Source organism: Mytilus californianus, unplaced genomic scaffold, assembly GCF_021869535.1.
Source record: "Mytilus californianus isolate M0D057914Y unplaced genomic scaffold, xbMytCali1.0.p SCAF_2, whole genome shotgun sequence".
NCBI lineage: Eukaryota > Metazoa > Mollusca > Bivalvia > Mytilida > Mytilidae > Mytilus > Mytilus californianus.
Window position 1 is genome coordinate 18,242,916 of NW_026262668.1, and position 14,280 is coordinate 18,257,195.

At 30.8% G+C, this 14,280-nt stretch overlaps 1 protein-coding gene across 3 annotated transcripts in view; it reads right to left on the reverse strand.

Moving 5' to 3' along the window:
* LOC127729404 (BTB/POZ domain-containing protein 8-like) overlaps positions 1–14,280 on the reverse strand; it is a 53,661-nt gene that overhangs the window by 31,010 nt on the left and 8,371 nt on the right. The window lies entirely within an intron of this gene.

Below are 14,280 nucleotides of genomic sequence, written 5' to 3' on the forward strand. Positions count from 1 at the left end.
TTAGCAAAAATAAGTGCCTTGTATTTTTACAGAGATCGAAAACAAATTCCCGCCACTATAAAAATTCTTCATTTTCGTATTTGTAATTTTTATAGGACCAATTTCCCTTTTCTACAATTTAGCGCACAAGGTATATTTCGACAGCACGCTAGGCTATAATCTATTTTCCTACTTTATTTCTAAATTCTTCATTCAGGCTAAACGGAAAAAAAACCAATATGAAATTTAATAAAATATTCTTGCATCGGAAAACTCGTGGAATAAAACATGTATATATACAGACCTTCTAAAATTCAAACTGACCTATTTTCCGTGCATTCATCGTGCATCGTCCGTTCTGCGTGCGTGCATCGTTCATTCATCGTGCATTCAACGTGCGTGCGCTCATCGTTCATCATTCTGTGTGTTTTCCATTCAACGTGCGCTCAACGTTCATTCATTCTTAATCGTGTTAAGTGCATTCAACGTTTATTTATTCTCAATTGTGTTTAGTGCGCTCAACGTTCATTCATTCTTAATCGTGTAATTTGCACTCAACGTGTGTTAATTCTAAATCGGATGATATTCATTCAGTCTTTAGTGCATTTTGTAAGATGACTTTACAGTCTTGTTTAACCATAACTGATCGGAAAACTTTTTTTTTAATTGCGAGATACTCATTTTTTCATCTACTTTTACATGTGTATCATGATGTTACAGAAATGGGTTTACTATTATGTAATTCTATCTTAATTCAATTGCAAAATTTTTGAAACAGCAAATATCAAATCTCTTGTTCTCGATTTTGGGTTAAAACTTTACTGACGTCTATAATTGAGTCTGAAAATTAAACCCATTAGTGTAAGAATTAGATCTTTAAGCTGAAAAATGTTTGTCTCTCAACGGGATTTGAACTCACACCTTTGATACACTGCAGCACCAATCGCAATATGCATGTATATATATATTTTGGACATCTTATTAATAACGTTCAACTTGAGTCATTTCTCCAATGTTGAACTATGCTAGATTAAAATTCTGAACGCTTATTTGGCAAATTCAGATTCTACTTAGATATTTTCAATCATTTAGGTTTTGATAAATACCATGAAAGATATCAGATTTGTCCTAGTTCCTGGTGGTCACATGCATGTACATGAGGGTATTTCATCAAGAATATACAATATACAAGGTTGTCGGGTGAATGTGGATTGCGGATTAAGAAGTTGGATGTCAAACTTGAATAAACAAACTGAGGCAAAATTAACACGGATATGTATTTTCTCTTTAGCAACTTTTTTTATTCTCTGTTCTTTATTTTAATTTAAACTAAGCTAGATACGTTTTGTGGCATATAAAATAAAATGTAGTACGTTAGGTCTTGTGTGTATCCTAACCTTAGGATAGCTAAAAGTTACAGCTCAAAACGGTATTATTTGTTTTGCCTGAGCATTTGAAGATTCTTTCTTCTTGATTTCATAATGAGAATAAATTCAGAAATCTGGAGTGAATTCGGAACACTTTACATTGGTTAAATAATGAAATGTATGTTTCAGAAATTTACACAAGTCTAAATTCGGTTTTGACGCCCGGGGACACTCGTTTACAGTTAAGACGAAAATCTACACATGCATGTATGTTCTTATAAAAAAGAAGATGTGGTATGATTGCCAATGTTCATAATTATATCATGATTAATGTTCTCCCCTAATAATCCATCTAACAGTTGCCAATGGACGTTAAACAACCAACTATTAATTCATTCATCTTATCCATTTAGGTTTGTGATAATTTGTATATCAACTACATGAAACAACTGCAGATTTACACTATAATTAGGAGGCCGAAATTATTGCACACATAAACCACTCATTCACATCCCTACGTCTTGATCCCCTTACAAAACAACACTTTAAGCACGATTGCCTTTATATACATGCAACTGCTTAAACATCCTCTTGATTGAACTTACTTGAATAGTTGTCTCATTGGCAATTATACCACATCTCCTTATTTTTACATAAGAGCTAAATTCATCAAAGGCCAACTTAGTCTGAGGGAGCTAAAACCTTCATTTCTTAATATTTTTTTCTGAATTTATATACTGACAATTTACGAAATGTTTGTTATATATTTTTGTTTGTAACATAAGCATCAAAATATATCAGCTATGAAGATTTTTATACCTTAGATAAACTCATATTTTCCTCGGGCAATATCCGCGGTAATAACAATTAATACTTTAGTACAATAAAAACCATTATCAGGAAATCGGTATGAAAAGTGTTTGCAATTATTGAAATCAAGTAAAAAGAAGTGTATATATATATATATATGTATCAGTCGGAGGTGCAATGGGGACCCTGAAGTCTGATTGTCACGCTGAAGTTAGATGGTCTGCGCCGAAGTGCAGTGGGCCGTCCGATGGTGTGCGATGGTCTGTATGACCTGAGACTACTATAACACATATAGCAGTCTCAGATATGACGCGTGAAAGCTAGATTAAAATCTACAGATGTGCAGTACATTTGTTTCAAATTCAGTACATACATTTGCATTCACTAGTGTTATTGTCTATGTATCTATTAGTTACAGTTGCGTAGTAAATGAGAGATCGTCCACTTTGATTTTCTGGATGTGGAAATAATTCTGCGTTAACATTTTTCTTTAACTTGTTCCTCTCATTGAGATCCTCGTTTACCGTTATATTATAATAAGAAGAGTCTGTGGACCCGTATGTGTTTAGGGAATGCGTTTATTTCACGGTTCAAAGTCCTACATGCGTATATAGAATTTTACTCAGAACTATGAAAGTTGATACCAGCACAGGTTATGCTTAAACCTCTTAATTCTAGATGTCAGATAACTTACTTGTGTTTGTGTTGGATTGCTGTCTGATTGACGCATACCCGCCATTTTAGTTTTTCATTTTTTGTTTAGGGGTGCATCCAGTTGCACCTTTTCATTCAAAATATATTAACGTGACGTAACCTTTAAAGATTCGTTACTTCAATATTTTAATTTTTTTAGGGAAAACGAACCATCTTTCCGCATGTCGCACTTTGGATAATTGTTAACCTTGTTCTCTTTGGCAAATATGGCCTTGAATTTCAATTTTGATATAAATATAAAAAAGCCAAAAATTGATTACTAAATGAATATTTTTTAAACCCCAAAAGCTAGGTAATACCAATCTTTTGATATAGGTTCCAAAATCAGCACGTTTTAGAGATTTTTTGAAAATACGATGGTTTTGTGCATTGTTCTAACCTAAAACATGAACAAATATAACTAAATAAACTAAAAATAAAATAAACAAATGTATTCTTGTCAGATCAAAATACCTTTAACATGCCAGTGCATTGATACAGATTATATTCTACTGAATTTTCTATATCGATAATATAACGTTCGTTAGTATTACGTAATAAATATATAAATCCTGTGTCAGGTGAGAAGTGACAACGGGTGGTATGTATACTAAAATGTTTATCGTCTTCCCTTATACACGAGGGTGTGGATGGGGGTTTACAGAATAGAGAATAGTTGACAAAAATATAAAGAATAGAGAAAATGATCAAACAAATAAAAAATGGAGAATGAAGAGGTACTTAAATATAAGGAATAAAGAATAATGGGCAAAAGTATACAGAATAGAGAAAAATGGCATAAAAATAATAGAAAACAGAAATAATGAATCCCTCTCCAGACCCTCATAGTCTGACATTAAGCTTTAGGGCAATTATGGGCATACGATACAGTTTTGATCTCACGATATTTTTTTTTTACGAAAGTTTGCATTCAAGCTATTTCTAACCAAATCAATTTGAATATGAAATAAAAAGTATATTTTCATGTAAATAATAGAATACAGAAATAATGAACCCCTCTCCAGACCCTCATAATCTGCCGATGACATTAAGCTTTAGGGCAATTATGGGCATACGATACAGTTTTGATCCCACGGTGATTTTTTTACGAAAGTTTGCATTCAAGCGATTTCTTACCCAATCAATTTGAATATGAAATAAAAAGCATATCTTCGTGTGCTAGATTTAAAAGATAAATGGGTTCGAAATTTTCAACATTTACTTAAAATTTCGGTTTCTTGGACATTTCTGTCCTTTGAACAGACATCCTTAACTTTTTTGTTTCAAAAGATAAACATATGCAGATTTCGGTAAAGAGATTTGAAATATCTTCGTTACAAAATAAGCCTCTACATTTGTGTTACAATTCTTTGTTAATAATTCATTTTTATGAAAAGAAATTGATTTTAGAAAAAAAAAGGCATTTTTTTTTGTATATTTATGTAGTTTAAATAAGAAAAACGTCGGTGATTTCTTCATAAAAGTTGGAACGAATCATCTTCATACAGTATAAGTGTCTACAAAAAGAACGAATTCTACAATATATAAAATTCTGTCAAAAATCAAACATTATTAAGGTTATCCTTAGAAGTGATGAGAATAATAACATACTTATTGAATTTCATCCAATTAAATTTTAATGCAAAAAGTTCTGAGAGAGAGTTTAATGTCTGACTATTAAGATTAATTCAGCGAATTGTTTTTGTCTGCAAAAACATCATAGAGAGAGAGCGAAAGAGAATGACAACCACTTAAATGTTTATTATTTAAAAAAAGACTCCATGTAATAGAAATAAAACGATTAATTATTTTACACTTTAAATTTCGATTCTCGAAAATTCGTCCGAACAGATTTCTTTATATTGAATTTGTCATTGTTTTAAATACATGTAGTTCCAATTTAGTTATATGCAATTATCTAGGGACCGTCGGGTTGGGTTTTATCTTTCCAATTAAAAACGCATGTTTTAAACTCCCGGTTACGCTTGACCACAGAGATAACGCGTATTCGTTGATAAACATACTTACCGTGTCGACAACATCGGCGCGTGCCAACTAATTAAATAGTTATTTGATTTTTTATATCAAGTACGGAAATGACATTATGTAGCATGATATCATATTTAATAAGTAATAATTCACAATGCCATGACATGATACAATTTAGATTGAACAAATTCTTGTTCAGATCCAGGGACACAGATGTTCAAATTCTGAAATAATATAAAATGAAATGGCCATTTAAGACGTTTTGTTTATCTAAGAGGGTTTTCTTTTGTCTTTTAGTATTTTCTATAAAAATACAAAAAAAGCTCTACGTTTTATAATATGAATTTTTAAAAAGTATTATCTGCAATGTTGCATACACAATGCACGCTTATATATATATATATATTTCTTTTCTTCTAAGTTCTTCTTTTATGTTTACTGCTACTTATATATATTTCCAAACATTTTGATAAATCAACGAATGGTTTAAATGTATTTATAAATGTTATAAAGTTTTTTTGTTTTTTTTTGGCAACACAATATATTTTGTAATTAATTGATTATTCAATCTTTAAACACGTTAATGCATGCATAGAAGGCTTCCCTTAGATATGTGTTAGGTGATTCATGATTGATGTTTGCGAAATGTCCAGTAGCAAATATTTCATACATTTCTGGACGAAAACAAATGATCAAAAAAAAAGGTAAGGTTACAAATAAAGGGGGAGGGGGGAACTCCCTTTTTTGACCGTCACGATATGGCACAATAGTGCTGAAAGCAGCGTTAAACACCAACAATCAATCAATCAGTATTATCTTACCAATGTATCAAGATTGTTTTGTAACAAACGAAAAGTTTTCTGTTTTTAATAACACCACTGGGCTTCCACTTGAAATTCCCACGGAAATTTATGGTCTTTACTTTAGTCTTGTGTTGTCATCCGTATCAATACAGAATTTATCCAAATTGCAAATTGGAAGTGAGATTCAGAAACGTCTCGGATAAGTGAATGATGTATCTATGCCAGAACAGTAGTATTAAATATACAATATTAATATTGCACACAATTTTGTATACGTATTTCTAAAATAACGAAAAGGCTTCATAAGCATATGCGTGCCTAAGTTGTATGATATTGTTGGAATATATTTCTATTTTGAAAATCGTATGAATGTGATCTGTGTTAAATCTGGTGATGAATCAGTGGTCAGGGATTGTGACAGTGATCTTCCGTGTGAATTGGATTTGCAAATTTAAAAATAGTGTATTTGTTAATTCCTGTTCTCTAAGATGCCGTATTTTGTAAGGAATTAGCATCTGTCAGATGACATGTTACATTTGTACCATTACGCTGTTTTAAAGTGTCCGAATCACTTGCAAAGGATAAAAAGATGAATTGAGGACTAGATTTGATTTAAAAATCTTCTTTTTGAGACCTTTATGTTTAATGCAATTTCATGTATGGACTACTAGCCAAAATGATTGCATGCATCCGTCCATTTGGAACAAATCTTAACTTAAGTAGCTTGATGCATACGGGTCCAGTATTACAAGCCTTGACGGAATTTAGATAAATTCTGAAACTGACATGGAAAAATTATCGTTTGTTGTATGGTTAGTTAGAATAACCTCACAGATTTCTTGTTGTAAACAAGATATGCGACAATACGAACGACACGAAGAAAGACAAAAAAGCAACTTTTATCCCAAACGCCCTCTACGCCCCCCTCTGGATCCGCCACTAACAGATAGCTTTCTATTACCAGTTTTATGGCATTGCAACACCACTGCATGGGCATCCAATTAAAATTTAAATATTTATTTTATTACATAAGTGTTGTCATCCGTATCAATAAATTGTAAATCAAAATTTGAAGTGAGTATTAATAACGTCTAGGATAAGTGTTGGATTTGTCTGTTGATGTGAATACACAAAATTTAGCTAAATTTGTATTATCTAAATTAATGAAAAGGCCAGCTAGTGTGTGTTTAAAATGATATTGTTGGAATGGATTTATAGCATGAAAATTGTTTGTGACAGAGATTTTCCGTTGACTTGGACTGCGAATTTGAAAATAATATATTTTTCAATTCACATTCTACAAGATGACATATTTTGTAAGTACTTTAACCTTTTATTCTAATTATGGTATCTTTGAGATGACCTGTTACTTACAACTGTCACGTGTACATGTTCAAGGCGCGTGCCGCTGAAATAGGTCACCTTTCAAGTTTGAAAATATGTGAATAGGTCGGGAAAACTATCAGAAATATATATGATAAAATCAGTAAAGTTCCCGCAACTTCTTTGGTCAACTTTCTTGCTGTTCCCGGGTGTATTTTAATCGAAAAATATTCTCTCTTTTGACACGTACTATGGTATTCCACCCTTACATTGCACACCACATAAAACCTAAACATTCCAAGTGCAGTGACTTGTAAATTAAATGATGAAAAATTGAATTGCGTATAAGAATAAGAATAAGAATATTTCATTTCCAATTAAAGGGCCCTATAAAGAGCTTTCATCACATTACATACAAGTACATAAGATTAGACATAAATTAGAGACATATAAGAAAACAACACCGTTTAATACTATTAAAAATGCTATAAAAGGCCAGGACAGAACCAGATAATACAATTCACATCTTTGAAATATACCATTCAAAATCATATACCACTCAAAATATGTGTATTTGTGGCTAATTTGCATTTATTATCTTTGAACTTCTCCTTCTCTCAAGATTTTTAGATAAATACTTTCCCAAACATTTATACATATTTAAATTTTCTTGTGTAAATAGCCATGAAGACTTTGAAAAATTGTCCAAAGATTGAAAATTATTACAAGTTAGAGAAATTTCAGTAAAAAACTCATTTCTGTTATCAACATATAGTGGACATTCAGTCACAAAGTGTATCTCATCTTCAACTTTATTTAATGTACAGTATAAACATTTTCTAGACTTGTTAACATTTTATAAGTATATATAGTATAGATTTGATTTGGCAATCTTCGTTTAGAGACCTTTGTGATTTATGCAATTTCATTTGTGGATTACTAGCATAAAGAATTACATGCACTTTATATATAAATGACATATTTTCTACATTAAAATAAAATTGAGAATGGACATTAAAAGCCTATTTCAAAAACATAAAAAGGATTTTTATTTGTAACTTTAAAAATCCTCGAAAAAAACTTTGTAATTGAAAGTTTCTTTAATATATTCTACACGTATACGGAAGAGTGTTCATACCAATTGTGTTCGCTTAATACCGAACCCGCGTAACCTTAAAAATTAAGACATTACACGATCAAAACATTAAAATTTTGTTTATTACAGATATTTTATAATATCCACGGTTGAATGCACAATGTCCCTATCCAAGAGAACCGTCTACTATTAGAGGAGGGACGACAGCCTAGATGTCGTGTGCAAAAATAAGAATCACTTGGTACGATTTCAGCTTGCGTTTTGCAATTTTAAATAGTATAGATCGATTTGTACGTGTTTTAAAATCAAATAAACTCTACTGCATTCCTGGAAAATATAGCAAGTTTCACATAGAAAACCTTCATTGATGATCGAAAATCACTTTGATATATATATGTAAAAATAATGTATTTGTTACTTCTTTTTGGTAAATTGTATCTTTGAAGATCATATTCCGTAATGACCGGAATTCTATTCGATGTCTTTAAAAATACCAGGCAAAAGTTTTTGTTAATATTTCGTTAGATCGCCAGTAGAAATCATTGAAATTTATAACAATTAAAGAATATTGTTCATACACACAAAAGGCATTATTATGTCTGCATCCGTTGCTGCATACTTACGACGCTAAAAACGACGATTTTCAAGTAAAATGTCCAAATATATTTGTCAAATACGTGAGAAAATACGTAACATTAGGACCTAAAAACCTTTTTTTTGTGTATTTTGATTAAATTCAAGATAAAATAAACACCTGAACAAGCATGTATAATAAAAAAGTTTATTTAAAAATGAGTGTTATTTGTGTATTGGTCGACTTCGTTCTCTAGTTCTTGTTTGTGTTTTTTTTGTGTACAAATAAATGAAGAATGAGTACAATATATCTGATTTTGTAACAAATACAGTTTGGTACGAAATAAAAGCTTAAAACCAATCAAACTATTCTAGTAATCTCTCCTTGCCGTATGAAATAAGCCCTTGGGGAAAGCAGTTAATTAAAATATGGGGATAAGTATGACAAGTACGTGTATTCCCGACAAATAATGACAATTACCAAATTCGTTTATTACGTGTACATGAATGTATATTGTATAACCATTACATCTGTTTATAAATGTATAATTTCCTTTCGTATTTATTGACACGTGAATTGTGGGGTTCATTTAATTTGAATAATTAAATAAATAAATAAAGTTTGACGAATACATGACAAATAATTGTACATAAAGTATTTTTTGGTAATATTAATATTTAGGCTCTTTCTGTCAGTAAACGAGTCCGGCTAAACAAAAGACGGATAATACAAAACTGCCTGTATGACATTATTAGTAATAACGCGGGCTCCGCTTGTAAAAACTGTGTGATAGTGGTTTTAGTTCGTAACATAAGTCCACGTTGGTAGTCCGGGACTGTTTTACACCGGGAACGGTGAAATCGATGACATCCAAAACCTGTGATTTTAAAAACTTGGAACAAATATAGGAATTAGCCCTGCAATCAGCCAATTATTGTACAACTAAATAAAGTCTTTAACTTATTTTTACCTATAATGGTTTACTTTTACAAATTGTGACTTTGACGGAGAGTTGTCTCATTGGCACTCATACCACATCTTCTTATATCTATCTATACTGTTACTTCGCTTCCATATTGAGCAAACGGCTGTGTGAATATTTTGTGTGTGTGTGACAATGTGTGGGGTACGTCTAAACACCGCTCAGGACCTCCTGAGTGCACTCAGGACATACAATGTGCACTCAGGACCCTTTATAGTCATCGTATTTGTACACAGGATGGATGAATATATTCGTCACACGCTGCTTATTTAAGAGTTAAATTTTGGTACAATTTGAAATCGAACTTAGATAGATAATTCTTATGAAATAATGAGGGCACGTGTCACTGATTACACAACTACTGAGATGTGAATTATCCAATCAACAAAATTGATTGGATTATCTTTATTGTTGTTTATGAATTGTGTTGTTAGTACTGTGTTACGTTTAAAATGAATAACACGGTGTTATTAAGTTTTGTGAAAGTTGCAGTGTAGGGACTGAAAAACATTTCCTTATGGAATGCACACTTTATGACGATATTCGATATAACCTTTTTCATGATTGTTCAAAATTTATTCAAGATCTTCACAGCCTTGATATAGATAACAAATTTATTGAAATTATGAACTGGTCCTATATTTTCAATGACAATATTTAGAACTTAACCTTAATAAGACAGATCAGTATTTATTTATATGATTTGCTAAGTCTAATATCTTGGCTGCGTACGTGCTGTCCTTGGTCTTTTCCTTTGGTTTTTCTTACGAGCAAGTTTTTGGGGTATTGGCACTTCAAACTCTGTGCACGAAGACTTAGTCGTGGTTTGAACGGATTTCGTTTACTTACAAATTATTTAGAAATAATACTCAAATATGATAATTTTCAGAAAACGGAGACAAATTAATTTTTCAGAATTTATTTTCACATTGGAATTCGTTCAAGGCTTGTATCACAGCTAGACAAGAACAACTTTAATGAGAAAGATAAATCTTAATAAATGAGGATTTTTAAAACATTCGTATTACTCAAGAATGAAATTACTGGACAAGAACGATAAAAATGAGAAAGAACACTAACTATATGAGATTTGATTATTTGAAAGGCGTATTTTGGCAAGTACGGCTTCTACAGTTAAGAACGGGTTCCATTTACAAAACTAAATCTTAATTCATGAAAAGTATGACAAATTTATTTCCCTTTTCAAACTCGTTCAAGGGATTTATTACTGGACAAGAACGAGTTTCAATAGGGGAATAAATCTTAACTAAATGAAATTTTGATTGAATCGTTATGTTATACATACACAGCCTCTCATTGGTCAAAAAGTGTTAATTATTTGAATGAATCTCAAAGACAAGAAAATAGAACAAAACACACACACACACAAATATATAAATAAGAATTAGAACGCAATGATACCAATATTTTTTTTTTAATTCAACGCTATTTTTAGTGAGTGATCAGATTAACTGTTAGCTTGAAAGTAAATTATTAATGGTGTTTCACCGATTCTTTTTTTTACTATGGAACAATGCAATTAAAGTCTATTGTAATATATCTAGAGATATGAAAATACGAAAGAATTATTCTTCTTAATTTTTGAACTAAGAATAAAACTAAACTTTTTATTGCACGAAATTTTAATAAAATACGAAAATCTATACAAAGAAAATAATAACGATATTTTTTTTATCTATTAAGTTAATGAAATGAAATGAATTGAATGAAAATTTCCCAACTATATATGTAGATTTCTCATATTTCTCGACTGGCTTCAATTATTACAAACAAAAAGAAAAATGTTTATTTAACGGGTTTTTTCTAAAACAATATATCTTCATTGTTCTTTATTTTTCAAAAGACATCTTGATTTTGTTTGTTTGCCAAGCTTACTTGTATGAGGTAAGTACCATCACTAATCACTCCTAATTATTAAAGATCAAACGACCTAATCAACATGATAATTGGTATTCACTATAATCATCGGTCATGCCTGACATATTTCATAAAAACGGCGCGTACCGATGAAAACCTTGATAACTTTTTAAATATTAAATTGATTTTATCAAAACAAAAGTTATAAGATGAAGAATTAAATTATCTATCGAATGCATACCTTCACCACTAACCAAAACATATTTTTCATGTCCTGAGTGCACTCAGGAGGTCCTGAGCGGTGTTTAGACGTACCGCAAATGTGTGTGTGTGTGAAATTTAAGGTAAAGTAGTGATTTAGTCCAAATTAAAAGGATAAAACACTTGTATGATTGAAGCTTTCAAACTAAATTGTAGACCCCAACCCGCAACATAGAATGGTTCACATTTTGAGTTAGAGCTGTTAGACTGCTCTATAATTTGGGTACGTCTAAACACTGCTAAGGAGTCCTTAATGCACTAAGGACGTATACTATGCCACTAAGGACTAGAAGGGGTGCTGTTACATGTATTATGTTTACATATTAAGTTAGAGATTGATATTTTGATAATTTGATATAATTTGTCTCAAAAGTAGTACACTGCACTGTGAGCATCTTTTTTGAGATAGAGCACGCGCGATTTTATTATTTAAAAGAAATGCTATACGAAATAACTAGGATCAGTTCATTTGTACTCGCTACACAAAAGGAGAAAAGATTGGTACGCCTCTCTTTTTGTCCAGTTACCAAAGTTCGTAAAATAAAAATTATATTTTCCGACAATGCACATATATATTGTATATGTTATTCCAACACTTACATTTTTCTTATTCTTTTAATTGTGTGGCTATTTAATGACCATTTTTATTTAAAGCCTGAATTTTCATCCTTCATTCTTAAGTACGTTTGAATTTCTACATAGATCACACTTAATTAATAAAAGTTTTGTGTTAAACGTCAATGACAAAGCAACCAATCCACAAAAAAAAAGACATCTAGAGGATACATAGAGATCTTTCGTCTGGCAGCACGTATAAACCACAGTTATCGTAAATCATATAAAAGTACAAAATAAATCGAAATATAAAAAAAAGCATTAATTTTTTAAGACAAAACAGAGAAAAGAACTGATAGGTCCGGGCGATCCATGCTTCTATATATAGCTAGCTCCCGTTATGTTTCGATTTATTCAAAATTCATGTTAATTAAATTTAAGTTACTTTTAAATATTATACCACATGAAACCTACACTGGTGGGTTCCATGTCATAAACCCACAGTTCGTCCTGAACATGCATGAAATATTTGCCACTGGACTTTAAGCAACCAACAATCAATCACAATTCACAACTTATAGTATATATAGTTGTGAAATACAAAATGTATGTATAGTGATACAATTTTGCCAAATAAATAGAATACAAATACACACCACTTTATATAACTGACGTAATTTAAAGGAATACTCTCTAAACTATATAAGTAGAGAAGTGAAAAGTTTCTTTTGACTATTGAACAAACTTCCGAACTGTACATGTTTTTATAATGGTTTGCCATGCAGCGCTCAAATATTTTGCATTATCTTTTGGTATAGTGTTTAGAAATATATAATATTGTTAGAACCTTAAACTACACATACTAAGCTATAATAGATTCAGATTCATTATTTTATTGAATATAAAACATAGCATATATTAAAACTGACGGTCAAACATCAACAACTTAAATACTAATACGTATACATAAATTCATTAATTCTTTATTAACTTTTAGCCCTACGGCATATTTTTATTAAGAATCATGAGTGTAATTGTAAAATAGACTTTCTTACGTTATGGATCATTGATTTTGTTACCTGTTGACCCGGTTGATTACTAGCCCGTGCCATTGAACTCAATCATTTTAACTAAAACGGAAAATTTTAAATTTACGCCATACACTAAGTACTATATATATATATATATAATATATGGGTTAGAAAATAAATATAAGGATACATTGTTTGAATGAAAATCTTTATACGGTGGTACTTTATTTATAGTTTAACACTGTCTCGACACAGACTGAATGCAGTATCATGATCAGCTTCATGTACTATGGCGACCTTGGTGGTGTTTAGACGCACCACTATGTAAAATAAATTATTGTTTAATAATATAAAATTATATTGTACAGTACAAAGCTATGGTTATAAAAGCTTTTCCAAGTTTAATAGAGTAACTCGCACGAAAATAAAAAAAAACCCAGCTCCAACGGTAATAGTAAACTAGGACATATCAACAGAAAACGAATTAAACCAACTGACATAAAACAAAAATACGCATGTGTTAATTTGCCTCCGCTTTATTTCTGTGGATTGTCTCATTGGCAATTATACCACATCTTCTTATTTTTTTAGGTTACGTTTTTAGATTTTCCGTTACTAATTTTCAAATACGAAAAACATTTTCACACAGGGTTCACAACATTTTTAAGTTAAATGTATGGCAAACATTTTTGTAAGTATACAATTAACTGTTTACGTCCTTCCATTTAATAAGTATCTAAATAAATAAACTAACAATTATTAAAAAATAAGCAACATATATAGACGAATAATTTATTAGTTCCTCAACAAAACAACAACAGAAATAAAGAATCAACAGAGGATTTAATCTTTAATTACTTTTTATTTATTCGAGAGATATACTTTAAATTCTAATAAATCTATATATTAATCTAAGATGCATTATCAAGCAGAAGGGGC